The sequence below is a fragment of the Pipistrellus kuhlii genome, unplaced genomic scaffold (assembly GCF_014108245.1).
Source record: "Pipistrellus kuhlii isolate mPipKuh1 unplaced genomic scaffold, mPipKuh1.p scaffold_m20_p_17, whole genome shotgun sequence".
In the NCBI taxonomy this organism is placed as follows: Eukaryota; Metazoa; Chordata; class Mammalia; order Chiroptera; family Vespertilionidae; genus Pipistrellus; species Pipistrellus kuhlii.
In genome coordinates this window covers 26847135-26861947 of record NW_023425482.1, presented here as the reverse complement: position 1 = coordinate 26861947, position 14813 = coordinate 26847135, and the positions used below count along the sequence as shown (strand labels likewise).

Genomic DNA, 14813 nt, shown 5'->3' with positions numbered 1-14813 from the left:
GATCAAGAGCCCTCCCTGTCCCTTGAGATTATCTGGGAAACATTCTGCTTCCTAAGGCGGAGCCCAGCCTATGCCATCTGGGCTGCACCTGCCCCTCGCCCAGGGCAGAAGCATCGCTGCAGGAACAGCCTCACCTAGAAGCCACAGCGCCGCCCAGTGGAGGTCGGCCAGGCAGCAGGCCCTGACCTAAGCCTCCTCTTATTGAATCTTCAGAACCAGGCTACCAGGTAGGCACCGTTATTGTCCCCATGGTGCGGATGAGGAAGGCACCACAAGCTCAGGAGGCATCCTCACAGACCCTGGGCGGTGAGCAGGGCCAGGGGTCGCTTCAGTGGCCCAGCAGAGAAACCAAGGCCGGAGGGGGCAGGCGTCATGCCCAGGTCACAGGGAGAGGATGGCAGGGCGGGGCCCGGGGCTCCAGCCTCAGAGCGGCCCCGGCTGCTTCCTCTTCCCCCTCCCCGCCCTGACAATTCTGAGCTGGCTTCGTCCCTCCAATCTCCGGGGCAGTGGCCACCACTCTGACGGGTCCCTGTCCTGGCCATGGGTCACCCCATCCCATGCCCCCCCCTCCCCCTCCACAGCTTTCCCATGACATTCTCACCCTCTGGACCCAAGGACCTGGCCACAGCCTCCAGAGCCTCAGATGTCCTGTCCCACTGTGCTGTCACCGTCCGGTCTTCTGTGAGGATATCATTTCTCAGCCCACGCCAGCCAGGCAACTTTTTGTGGCTCATGTTTTTTAAAAAATATATATTTTTTAAATTGACTTCAGAGAGGAAGGAAGAGGGAGAGAGGATTAGAAGCATCAGTGATGAGAGAGAAGCATTGATCAGCTGCCTCCTGCATGTCCTGCACTGGGCATGGAGCCCACAGCCCATGCCTGTGCCCTGACCGGGACTCGAACCTCAACCTCCTGGTTCATAGGTCAATGCTCAGCCACTGAGACATGTCAATATTTCTTAATCGTGAAAACCAGAGGCAAACGTAATGCAAGGGAAACAGAGAAACGCATAAAGAAAAAAATCTGCGACTCTCGAATCACGGTTCACTTGTCATAACGGAGAGATTACACTCCTGTGCTCTTAACCAAACTCCAAACTGTGTTTAAATGTCACCAGTTTTCCACTGACTTTTTTTTTGGGGGGGGGGGGGGTTCGGGGGAGGGGGGCAGGATCCAGGATAGCATGTTGCATTTAGCCTTTTAAAATGCTCTGAAATTTTTGGATTCTTCCGTTGGCTTCCTTTTCGGTATCTAGGAATCCAAAAAGCTCAGAGGAAAAAAAAAAAAAAAAAAAAAAGCTCAGGGGACCTAAGAAACACCTGTGACCCCCTCCAGGATGTCCTGCTTGGTCCCCTCGCCCCTGGCTTCCAGGAGCCCCCTTGTTCCTGGCTCCTTGGGCCCTCCCTTCTTGCTCTGAGCCTGGCCGTAGCCGTAAACACGTTTAGGAGCCTGCTCACCAAGACAGCTGTGTGCGCAGGAGGCTGCTGGCAGGGGCAGGGAGAGAGCCGGGAGGGTGTGTCCTGGGCCGGGAAGAACGCTTAGGGGCTGAGCCTGGGCGGGGACTCTGGTTTCTGACTTCATACAGCGTAGCGTCTGATGGGCAGAGGTGGACACCACTCGCCAAACAAGAGGCTACAGACCACTGCTGGGCCCGGAGCCGGGAAGAAAACGGGCGGGTGGGCAGGGAAGTGCATGTATAACTCCAAACTCACACTCAGGAGGCCACCTGGAAGCTCCCTAGAACCGGAGGCCTCGAACCCGGGCGTGCGTCAGAACCAGACCCACCCAGACCTTCGAACCAAGTTACCTCCCGGGAGGGGCGATGCTGCTGGTCGAGGGCCCACACGTAGGGTAGCGCCCACCCCACATGATTGGTCTCCCGGATGTCAAGGCGCCGATAAACCCAACTGGCCCAGATGGCGGATGGCGGATGGCGTCCTGTGCTGGTTCCGCTTTGGAGGGGGAGGAAGTGAGCAACTGGGAAAGTCTAGTGGACACTGCCCTTAACCACCAGGAGGCGGTTGTTGGGGCTGTGGGTAAACAGAACCCAGAAGAGAAAGTGTCCCGTGACCCCAAAGCCACAGGTGCTGGGGACTTCCCGGGGTTTCAGAGGACCACCGTCTAGACATGACCGCAGGCCCCCTGGGCACCCATTGCTTCCCACTAAGCAGGAGAGGGGAGTAAAGGAGAGGGGAGAGGGGAGAGGGGAGGAGAGGGATGCTTTGTGCTTTGAGCAGCGCCCGGGGTACCATGGTGGCTGCCATCCAGGCCTCCTCTTCCGAGGAGAAGCTGATCCTACGCCCCGGGGACAGGGATGTGCCACAGAGGCCCGAGCGGGTGGGTGGCTCAGCAGGCCGCTCCCTGGCACCTCCGATGTCGGGCACAGGCTGTGGGCAGGGACAGGCGGCTCCTTCCCGCCAGGACTTAGGGCCTCCTCCTCCTCCGCTTGTTCCCTGGTGTGACTTGGGCAGGTTCCTTCACCGTTCTCCTCTCTGGGCCTCCGTGTACACATCTGCAAAGCAGGGTGATGCTTGCACCTGCCTTTTCAGGGTTCGTCTGAGGATTAGATGAGATGAATCTGTAGAGCATGTTTAGCACCGGTGAGAGGGCCAAGAATTCCATCATCAAGATCCATCGCTATCCCCCCCTTTCTCTGTAGAGAGCACCCAGGACAGGAAGGGTTCTCAGTCCCTCCTCCTGCACAGCCAGCATCTCCTCCCTGTCCCATCCGGTCCCTTCCTGTCCCATCCGGTCCCCTCCTGTCCCATCTGGTCCCCTCCCTCCTGAGGAGGCAGGGAGAGTGGAATCAGCCCATGTCCCCATGCAGGCGCACCCAGGTGAGTCTGACACCCGACAACCCACCATCCGGCTGCCTGCCACTGCTTATGACAATTCAGCAGAGACAAGATTGAGTCTTTAAAAAAAAAAAAAAAATTATTGATTTTTTACAGAGAGGAAGAGAGAGGGATAGAGAGAAACATCGATGAGAGAGAAACACCAATCAGCTGCCTCTTGCACACCCCACACTGGGGATGTGTCCACAACCAAGGCGCATGCCCCTGGCCGGAATTGAACCCAGGACCTTTCCATCTGCAGGACGATGCTCTATCCATTGAGCCAAACCGGTTTTGACAAGATTGAGTTCTTATGTGAACGTTTATTCCGGCAGCATGGGAGAGCAGCAGGTCATCCATAAAAATCTGTTCTTACCCTCCCCACCCCGCCTAAGGGGCAGGTGCTTATTCTGGGCAGAAGGCAGAGATTCCATGGGAAAGGAGGAATCCGGGCATGGACAGCAGGCAGGTATCACGGTCACAGGTCACAGGCAATGCAGGCGGAGGTGGGGGGGTCGTCCATTGGGGCACCTCAGGGATCAGACCGCCTCAGCCACAAGGTTGCAAATCCTTCCCCGTGGAAAGGCAGTTCTGGGAAAAGGAGGAGGGACCCCAGGCCAGGGGTTGGCTCCCACGTCCTCCGCCAGCAACCCTCAGCCAGGCTAGCATGCGCTTCCTCCACTCAGAGCAGAGCCACCGCGGTTAGCAGCATAATTCCTGGTTCTTACCCTTCTAGCTGCCCCCACCGCCCTATCCTGTGTCTCCCCCCAACACGTGAACCCTCCCCTGCCTCCGTTCCGCACTCAGGAAAGCGGCCTGCGCCCCGGGCCTCTGGGGGCCCTCGCGGTCCGGGTCCCGCAAAAGTTGCCAAACGCGAGGGCGCTCCGGGCGAGAGAAGGCGCGCTGGCCCGCGCCCAGCCCGCGCCGGGGCGCCCGCACCCCCACCCAGCGGGGCTGGCACCCAGAAACCACGTGATTTCCGAGCAGCGGCCGGGCCCGCGGCTGGGCTGGAGCCTCCTGGCGCCCGGTTTCAGTTTCTATCGGAGCGCAGGGCGCGGGGCGCGGAGGGTGCTCAGGGCGCGGAGCGCGGAGGTGAGGAGCGCGGAGGGCGAGGAGGGCGAGTGCGCGCGGGCTGGGGCTGCGGGTTCGGGTGCGAGTGTCGAGCAGAGCGGGGGTGCGGCGATGCGGGGATGCCAGGGGCTCTGGAGCGGGAGGTCCTGGTGTCCATCGGGTGGATGGCAGGGTGGACTGGGCGGACGGGCTGGTGGCCGGACAGGCAGATGGGGCGCCGTGGCTGCCGCGGGGCGCAGCGGGCTCCCGGTGGAGTTGGGGGTTCAGGTGGGAGCCGCACTGCGCTCCCCTCCACCCCGCCTCCCCGGCTTGGGAGGCACCTGTCCCTGAGGGGCTTCGTCCTCCCACTGCGGGTTAGAGAACGGCAGGGCCCGCGCTGCTCCGTATGCACCATGCAGACTTTTTAACGGGAAGAATAAACTTTATGATGGACAGTTCAAACGAGCACAAAAATGGAAGGAACAGAAATTCAACTTGCTGGGTCTGATAGAACGAAGCCCCGGGTAACCACCCCTCAGCCATCACCAGCCCAGGGCCAGCACAGGGTCTCCACCACACCTCATGCGCGCTCGCGCTCTCTCTCTCTCTCTCTCTCTCTCTCTCTCTCTCTCTCCCTCTCTCTCCATATATATATATATAATTTATTTAGAGAGGCAGAAACATCGATGTGAGAGAAGTACATCGATTGGATGCAGAGAGAGAGAGAAACATCAATGATGAGAGGGAATCATGGTTTGGACTGGGAATAGAGCCCACAACCCGGGCTTGTGCCCTTGATCAAAAATTGAACCCGGGACCCTTCAGTCCGTAGGCAGACACTCTATACTAGGGGTGTCGAACTCAATCAGAGAAGGGGCCAAAATCTAAAATCCAGCCTAAATCGCGGGCCGAATGGTTTACTGAACAGTCATAAACTGTCATTGTGATGGAAACGCAGCGGAGTGCAGTGATGACAGCGCGGTGCGGGCCACATTGCAAGGCCTGGCGGGACGGATCTGGCCCGCGGGCCTTGTGTTTGACACATGTGCTCTATACACTGAGCCAAACCAGCTAGGGACACACTTCATTCTTAAACAGATGTTTGGCAGACACCATAGCATCCCAACCGAAATAATTCAGAACGAGTTTTTAAAACACACACTCAAAACAATGCCACCAGCACACCTTAAGCATTTTAATGGGACACTCTCCAGACTGTTTCAAATGAGCATTTGAACCTCGTATGTGTCCTTTTCCTACTTGCTTTTTGCTTTTCCATGTCACTTTTAGTCACTGTTCTCTCCGGGGAGAGAACTTGCTGGGGTGGCCATTTGGGGAGGGGCCCCCCCCCCCACTTCAGCACCATTTTCATTCATTTTGGGTTCTTTCTTTTCCTCTTTGAATGACGGGGTTCTGCTGTCTTTAATGAAAATACGTTTTAACGATTTCAGAGAGGAAGGGAAAAGGAGAGAGCAACATCAATGATGAGAGAGAACCAAACCATGACCTCCCGGTTGATAGGTGGACGCTCAGCCACTGAGCCGGAAGGGCTCCGCCATCTTAAAAAGCTGTTTGAGAACCAGCGCCTCCCAGTCTCACAAACTGGGTGTGGCGGGAGGCGGGGTGGGGTGTACCCCCACCAACACCTTCAGGTTCTCCTTCTCTCTAAGAAGCCATGAGCCCAGAAGAAGCACTCGACTGGGTCTCCCGCTGGAGAACGGGGGGGATGTAAAGCTGATGGTGGGAAGGTACGTCCAGATTCCCCATCCTACGTGCCTCCCCCAAACCTTACTGGCCTACAGCGCCTCTGGCCAGAGACTATGCCCACCTGGTTTGTCTCCAGATGGGGCGCCAGCTCCGCTGCCTGCGTGGTGGGCAGGTAGACCCGGGCCTCAGCCCTTGCGTTTGCTGGTCACTGTGGACTAACTCCGGGCGTACCTGGGAGATATTGCGGCTCCAGACTACCGCAGTGAAGCAAACGCTTTTTGGTTTCCCCGCGCCTATAAAACTTACGTTTACACCATCCCATAATCTGTTAAATGTGCAATAGTATTATGTCTTTAAAAACAACGGACAGTCCGCCGGCATGGCTCAGGGATTGAGCATCAACCTATGAACCAAGAGGTCCTCAGTTTGATTCCTGGTTAGGGCACATGCCCAAGTTTCAGGCTGAATCCCCAGTCGGGGGCATGCAGGAGGCAACTGATCAGTGTTTCTATCTCTCTATCCCTCTCTCTTCCTCTCTCTAAAATATCAATGAGCCCTAACCGGTTTGGCTCAGTGGCTAGAGCTTTGGGCTGCGGACTGAAGGGTCCCGGGTTCGATTCCGGTCAAGGGCATGTCTCCTGGTTCGGGCACATCAGGAGGCAGCTGATCGATGTTTCTCTCTCATCGATGTTTCTGGCTCTCTATCCCTCTCCCTTCCTCTCTGAATAAAATCAGTAATATATATATATATTTTTTTTAAAAGATAAAATATCAATGAAAACATTAAAAAAAAAAAGCACAAAAAACAACGTACATACCTTGATTAAAAAGTACTTGATTTCCCAAAATGCTAACCATCCTCTGAGCCCTCAGCCAGTCATTAGCTTTTTGCTGGTGGAGGGTCTTCCTTGCTGTTGACGACAATGCAATGTCTGCGAAGGGCAGTAAACATGAATGCACGCCTGCATCTCACCTGTCAGGACCTCCCTTTCTCATGTGTAAAGTGGGGAGGATAACATGTCCTTCGGGGGCGTGTTTCATGGGCTGGGTGAGATGAGTGTGAGGTGTGCCCCGTGCACGGTCCTGAGCTCGCGATGAAGGCGGACCCCAGCAGGGAGGTGCTCCCCGGCCGGAGGCAGAGGTGACTGTGGGTGCAGGGCCAGCTGCCCCTCCTCACATCCCATCACACTCCCTTCCCCTCTGAGGAAAACGCCCAAAACGTCTTCGGAAGCCTTTCCTGTCTGTCTGTTGTGGGTTAAACTCGTGTCCCTAAAAGAGTGCCGCTGGGGACCGCAGCATGCGGCTTTATTTGGAAACAGGGTTAGAGCAGATGCCACTGGCTAAGATGAGATCACCCTGGAGTCGGTGGGTGGGCCTTCCTTGGGTTTGGCAGGCGTCCTTACGGAAGAAGAGATGAATGTGAGGTAGACCTCCAGGAAAGATGTTACGTGACGCCAGAGGCAGAGCCTGGGATAATGAGTCAAGTCAGGGAATTCCAAGAATTGTTGGTAACCACCAAAAGCTGGGAGAGGAGAGGGAGGGTTCTTCCCTCGGACCTTCCTCTGAGGATATTTTTCCATTGGTTTTTCGCAAGAGTGGAAGAGAGAGGGAAAGACAGAGAGAAATCTCCGTGTAAGAGACACACCGATGATTGCCTTCTGCAAACGACCCTACCAGGGCCAAGGTCCATGCCCTTGACCAGGAATCGAACCTGGGAGCCTTCGGTCCGCAGGCGGACACTCTATCCACGGAGCCACACCGGCTAGGGCCCTGCTGACACCTTCATGTCAGACTTCAGGCCTCCAGAAAGTGAGGGAATATATCTCTGTCATTTGAACCCACCCAGACGATGGCCCTGTGTCACCGCTGGACCAAAGCTGGGACCCCAGTCCCCGCTCCCAGAACTTCCCCTCTGCCTTCACGCAGAGCCGTCCCAGTGGCAAAGCAAGCTAACACCAGGGCAAAGACTTGGTAAAAACAAAACAAAACTTTCCGCGGGTGTGCTGAGGATGTGGGCTACTGGTACTCTTTACCGGATTTAGTTTTTGAGTGTTGGCTGGTAGCCTGAAGTTTACCTTGGCTGCAACTCGGTCTGCAAGCTGTCTCTCAGAAACGCCTAGACCTGCCCAGGATTTTTATGAAGGTAGGGGAGCCAAACCGACAGCAATGGCAGAAGCGACATCTCCGTTTTTGGGAATGGCGGTTTTGCAGCTTATTTTATACACTCGAACCAAAGGAGGAGACAGGTGGTCGGTCAGGGAGGCGGGAGAACGCCAAGGGGGAAGTTTCTGGGATTGGATAAAAAGTAAAACGCGGGCTTCTTTTCCATTGGTGGCTACAGGATATTAACAGTTAACACGGCCCTAACCGGTGTGGCTCAGTGGATAGAGTGTCAGACTGTGGACTCAAGGGTCCCAGGTTCTATTCTGGTCAAGGGCATGTGCCTTGGTTGCGGGCACATCCCCAGTGGGGAGAGTGCAGGAGGCAGCTGATGGATGATTCTCTTTCACCGATGTTTCTAACTCTCTATCCCTCTCTCTTCCTCTCTGTAAAAAAATCAATAAAATATATTTAAACACACACCCACACACACACAAAAAAAATAGCATGTACACACATAGAGATGGTACTCAGGGGACAGGATAATAATGACATGTGGAGTGGTCTCTGCTCTGGTCCCTGGCTCTGAGGCGTCTGAGAAAGGACCTTACTTAGACATGGCAAAGGTGTACTGTCTGGGATGCCTCTTGGTGTTTGGGATGAGGTTCTAACCAACGGAGCCACCCAGCCAGGGCTCTTTGCTTTTTAATAGCGACATAGCATTGCTCTGTCTGGTTAGTCCACGCTTGATTTAATTACTGTGGTGTATTTCGGTTGTTTCCCGCCTCTCGCTGTTCTAAACAGTGCCATACAGAATATCCTTGTTGCCCTGGTTGGTTTGGCTCAGTGGGTAAAGCGTCGGCCTGCAGACTGAAGGGTTCCGGGTTCGATTCTGGTCAAGGGCACATGCCCAGGTTGCTAGCTCAATCGCCGGTGAGAGGCATTCAGGAGGCAGCTGATCGGTGACTCTCATCATTGATGTTTCTCTCTCTCTCCCTCTCCCTTCATCTCTGAAATCAGTAAAATCAATCAAAATGTATATTTTTAAAAAGAATACTCTTGTTCAGGCATCACTTGTACAGATGTGGGACTATGTCTTTTTCTGGCCTGATTCTCTGGCTAGAACTTCCGACCCTCTGCTGAGCAGAAGTGGTGAGAGTGGGCTCCTTGCCTTGTTACTGAGCTCATCTTAGAGTAGGGGTGTCGAACTCAATCAGAGAAGGGGCCAAAATCTAAAATCCAGCCTAAATCGCGGGCCGAATGGTTTACTGAACAGTCATAAACTGTCATTGTGATGGAAACGCAGAAGAGTGCAGTGATGACAGCGCGGTGCGGGCCACATTGCAAGGCCTGGCGGGACGGATTTGGCCCGCGGGCCTTGTGTTTGACACATGTGTCTTAGAGGCAGAGCTTTGAGGCTCTCACAGTGAATAGGCTTGCTGTGGGTTTTTCCTATCAGGCTTTTCTTACGTGGAAGTAGTTTCCTTTTAGCTCTAGTTTGTCGGATATTTTTTTTATCATGAAAGTGTGTTGACTTTTGTCAAGTGCTTTTTTTCTGCCTCGATTGAGATGATTGCATACTATTTCCCCTTCCTTTTGTTGACTCGATGTATTACATGGACCAGTTTTCATATGTTGAAATATCTTTGCATTCCAGGAGTAAATTCCACTTGGTCATGGTATGTAAGCTTTTAACAGGCTGCTGGCTTTATTTTACTAGTATATTGTTGGAAGATTTTTTTTTTTTTTCAACGATGATTATACAGGAAGTTGGTCTGTAGTTCTCTTGTAATGGCTTTGTCTGGTTTTGATATCATGGTAATGCTGGTTTAGAAGGAGTTAGGAATTGTTCCTTCTCTTCGATTTTGGAACATTTTAAGAAGGACTGGCATCAGTTCTGTTTTAAACGTTTGGTAGAATTTACCAGTGAAGCCATCAGGTGTCGAGAGCTTTTTTGTTACTGATTCCTCTCCTTACTAGTTGTAGGTCTACTGAAATTTTCTTCTTTGGGATCTAGTGACGGGAGGTTTTGTGTTTCTAGGATTTTGTCCATTTCATCTAGGTTATTGAATTTGTTGGCTCACGATTGTTCATAGCACTCTTTTTTAAAAATATATAAATATTTTTATTGATTTTAGAGAGGAAGGGAGAAGGATAGAGAGATAGAAACATCAGTGAGAATCATTGATCAGCTGCCTCCTGAAAGCCTCCTTCTGGGGATGGAGCCCGAAACCCAGGCGTGTACCCTTGGCCAGAATTGAACCAGGGACCCTTCAGTTCGTAGGCTGACACTCTATCCACTGAGCCAGACTGGCTAGGCCAGTGGTTGGCAAACCGCGGCTCAAGCCATATGCGGCTCTTTGCCCCCTTGAGTGTGGCTCTTCCACAAAACACCACATGCAGGTGCGACTGAAACTTCGTGGCCCATGTGCAGAAGTCGGTTTTCGGCCTGTGAGTGTCTCCTACGCGCAGTCACTTTCTCGTGTAGTATTTGAGTGGCCTGGTGTTTAATGTCTGGCTCCTGAGAGGGAAGAGGGAGGACGTGAAGGGGGCAGCCGGACAGGCACAGCCCTTTTTAATGTCCTGGAAGTCACGTCAGCTCCAGGGGGAGGCGCTTGCAACAATGGAGGGCGGTGTGCCAGCAGTGGCCTCCCTCCTCTTTGCCTGCCCCTCTGAGATAGATCCGAGGCAGCAAGCTGCCCTCAGAGCACACGTCCCCAATATCTCCACCCACCCTGGCTCCTCCCCGCCATGTGCAAGCTGCTCCGGGGACACGTGCAGGGCCCCTGACCCGCGGCTGAGGGGTGGGAGTGGGGGACTGCTACTGAACCATGAACTGGATGAATCACAGTGTCCAGACCAAGCCCTCCCCTGGGAGCTGCCAGGTACCAACACGGCTGTGCCAGAGATGCTGCCCATGACGGTATTGTCCATGGGGGGAGGTGGATTACTGGTACTTTCTACTCCTCCATCTTCCCAGAATCCTCTCCTGGACATTCAGTTTTATAAGGCGTTTGAGACCATGCTGTTAAGTTAATCTCTTAGGGCCGTGGTCGGCAAACTCAGAGCCAACTATCAACAGGATAACGATTGAGATTTTTTTGAGAGCCACATTTTTTAAACGTAAATGTCTTCTAACACCACTTCTTCAAAACAGACTCGCCCAGGCTGTGGTATTTTGTGGAAGAGCCACACTCAAGGGGCCAAATTGCTGCGTGTGGCTCGCGAGCCGCAGTTTGCCCACCACGGTCTTAGGGGATTGGCCAGATGTAGAGGCTGCAGGCAGCTGGGCAGCATCCTGATCCCCCATCGTCCACCTCCTGGGGGAAGGGATGGGGCCTGGACCAGCACCAGACCCCGAGCCCCAGCCGCCCTTGGCCTTGGCAATGCCTCGGTCCCTGCAGTGAAACGGAGGAGAGGACGTTCCAATCTTGGGAAACCGGTACTCGGGGCCGGTCGGGCAGCGTCTCGGCATCTTGTTTGGCGAGTTAGCTTGCCATTTTGTGTGTTTGTTGGGAGTCTTGTGGTCAGAGCAGCCACTGGAGTGGAGTCATAGAGTAAGTCCGTTGTCTCTTTCAGTTCTGTGTCATCCTCCTTGGTTAGTCAAGGAGAAGGTGCTCATATCTGCAACACTTCACGCACACATTTTTTTTTTCTTGTTAATCCTCACCGGAAGGAAGATACCTTCCCCATTGGTTTTTAGAGAGCGTGGAAGCGAGAGAGAGACAGAGAAGAGAAACATGGATGTGAAAGAGACACATTGATTAGTTGCCTCCCACACAAACTACTGGGGATTGAGCCTGCAGCCAGACCGGAATCAAACCTGGGACCCTTCAGTCTGCAGGCACTCTATCCACTGAACTAAACGGGCCAGCGTGCCTCGCACGCTCCTGATCTCTGTTTCAGCCGTGGGAGCCAGGCTCCCAGTCCGAGTCCCGGGGAGGCAACAATACCAGCCTCCAGCTCAACAGCATCCTTTGGTTTTGTTCTCCTTGGGTTCCTTGTTGGAGTGACTTTCTGTGGGCGGTGAAGGGTAGTGTAGAAAGCAGCATGAAAGGGGAAATGACTTCTAGAAAAATCCCGAGGTGATGAAACCCTGCTGCGCAGATCAGGCGAAGGTATTCTCAGACCTGGAGAGGAAGTTTGGGAATGACACACCTCCCCTGAGGGGTGTGATTGTGAAACCTTTAGGTTATGTGTCTCTGCAATGTTTAAATGATCCAGAGGAGCAAGGCGATATCTTATAAGCAGAAAGATAATAAGCCTCCATGGGGATGACCATTTGGTGTGGAAAGAAGACCATTTGCTGACAGTAGGATGGAAAGGACCTCTGGATTCAGTTAGGTTTTAAAATAATAAAAATTAAAAAAAAAAACACATTTAAAAAAATATATTTTATTGACTTTTTACAGAGAGGAAAGGAGGGGGATAGAGAGTTAGAAACATCGATGAGAAATATTGACTTAGCTGCATTTTGCACACTCCTTACCGGGGATGTGCCCGCAACCAAGGTACACGCCCCTGACGGGAATCGAACCTGGGACCCTTGAGCCCCCAGGCCAACGCTCTATCCACTGAGCCAAACCGGTTAGGGCAACACACACATTTTTATTGATTTCAGAGAGGAAGGGAGGGAGAGAGAGAGAGAAACATCAATGATGACAGAGAATCATTGATGGCGCCCAGGCATGTATCTTGCCCGGGAATTGAACTGTGACCTCCTGGTTCATGGGTCGATGTTCAACCACTGAGTCTTGCTGGCTGGGCTCAATGAGGTTTTAAATCCAATGCTTTGCTTCTGGGCTTTGCAGAGTCCGTTTATTCTTCCAGTAAAAGGAGGAAACGCCGGCCTGGAAAGGTTACTGAGGATCCACGGAGGAAGTGCAGGTGTGAGGCTGCGGCATGGTGGGAGCTCGCCAGCATCCTCACAGGCCTCCCGGCGCTCTGCACTCCGCACGTAGTATCGTCTCCAGTTCCCATAGGGACCCTGGGAAGCATGTGCAGAATATCAGATCACCCCCATTTGCCAGTGAGGAGACTGTGGTACAGAGAGGTTCATACACTTGCCTTAGGTTGCACAGCATCAAATGTTGAATCAGGATTGGGACCCAAGCCTCCTGACCCCTCGGGCTCTTTTGTCAGCGCCACGGATCCCCGGGAGCGGGGCCTGCTTGACGCACAAGTGAACCGTGGCTCAGAGCGGGCAGGGACTCGCCTGTGTCCCCAGCAATTTGGGGGTGGTGGGGCTCAGAGTCCAGGCTCCAGCCTGCCAATCCCCCAGGCCTTTCTCCTGTCTCTGTTTGATGTGTCTGGGCACTGTTGGCTGCCATGGGGTTGGTTCAGGTGAGGCACCCCAGAAGCAGAATTCCTCTTCTCGACTTCAGAGGGCTCAGCCTTCTGCTCATTCATCTGCTGGATTCTTCCACATTAAAAAAAATATATATATATAGTATTCATTTTAAACCGCGCAAGTGACACATGACGAAATCCTCTTTGCAAAAAAGCTAAACACCTTCTATAGCATAACATTACTCGCTGCCCCCGCCCCAGCTCGGTCCTTTCCCAGTTCGGGTAACTGGCTTGGCGTGTTGCCTTCCGGGAAAGTTAAACCTTCCCGTGAGAAAAAGCATACCAACTGCCAGGCCCTGTGCCAGGCACGTTACCTCATGTAAGCCCCACTACAGCCGTGGAGGCAGGTGCTGTCATTCTCCTCATTTTACCCATGAGAAGATCGAGGCTCAGAGAGGCTACACGACTGGCCTGAGGCCACACAGCACGGCCGGTAAATGGTGGAAAGACTCGTCCCACCCCTAGACGGCCTCTCTCCAAACTCATGCTCTTCACCTCTAAGCCACTGGTTCCCAACCTTCCTGATGCCGCGGCCCTTTAACACAGCTCCTCCTGCGGTGACCCCCAACCACAACATTATCTTCGTTGCTACTTCATAACTGTGATTTTGCTGCTGTTAATGAATCGTAATGTACATACCTGTGTTTTCCGATGGTCTTAGGCTCCACAGCAGCGGTTCTCAACCTGTGGGTCGCGACTGTAGAGCCTAAGACCATCGGAAAACACACATATTTACATTATGATTCATTTATTGTAGCAAAGTCACAGTGATGACATAGCAACGAAAGTAATTTAATGGTTGGGGAGGTGTATGAAAGGGTGGCCGGCATTAAAAAGGTTGGGAACCACTGCTCTAAGCTATAAAAACAGGTTATGCTAGACCTGGGCTTTAGTTCCTGTGTATTTTTTAAGGCACAGGATATCGTACTGAGCAGATCCGGACTCCACGTGGCTTGTTTAGTCAACAGCGTGTCCTGAGGGGCCAGCGGCGCTGACACAATCCACGGCCTTCACGCCCAGGACTTTCACCAGGCGTTGTTGTCGGTCTGCGGGCTGTTCAAGGCGATTCCCGCGGCTCTCGCTGTGCTCTCTGTCGAGGGAGCGGTTCATTGGTGGGGTCAAAGCGTGGTCGCCCTTTAAGGGTTCGAAGTCCGGGCTAATTGGCCCTCGGAGGTGGGCAGACCCGTTCCCAGGCCGTGAGTCTGAATTCAGGGGCCAGCGTCTCTCCTTTAGATCTCAAGGCTCCTTCCATCCCCCGCTCCCTGCTGCCCCCCTGAACTTGAAAACGGACCCAAGGTCTGGGATTCTTTTTGACCAGCTGGTCATCTGCGTGGGAGGCGGAGAGGGGATTTCCAGCCTGAGCTTCATTTTCTTTTCTTTTTTCTTTTTTTTTTCTTTTTTTTTTTGGAATATTTTATTGATTTTGTACAGAGAGGAAGGGAGAGAGATTAGAGAGCTAGAAACATCGATGAGAGAGAGTCATCGATCAGCTGCCTCTTGCACACCCCCTACCGGGGATATGCCCGCAACCAAGGTACATGCCCTTGACCGGAATCGAACCCGGGACCCTTCAGTCCCCAAGCCGACGCTCTATCCATTGAGCCAAACTAGTCTCGGCCTGAGCTTCATTTTCTGTTTGGTGTCTGTGCCGAGCCTGGGCCTTTGTTTGAGGACTTGGCAGAGCCACGGGTTTGGGCATGGGGTGCCAAGGAGCCGGCCAGAGGCGGGGGTGGACTTCAAACTCAGCGAGGGTTAGTCATTGAGAGACTCAT

At 53.4% G+C, this 14813-nt stretch overlaps 1 protein-coding gene across 1 annotated transcript in view; it reads left to right on the top strand.

Annotated features, from left to right (window-relative positions):
* Positions 1-3821: 3821 nt before the first annotated feature.
* The window catches only part of NLRC5 (NLR family CARD domain containing 5), a 65298-nt gene continuing 54306 nt past the window's right edge, over positions 3822-14813 (top strand). The window contains exon 1 of the mRNA XM_045582841.1: positions 3822-3927. The gene's annotated coding sequence lies outside the window, so the exon portion shown is untranslated. The remainder of the gene's footprint in view (positions 3928-14813) is intronic.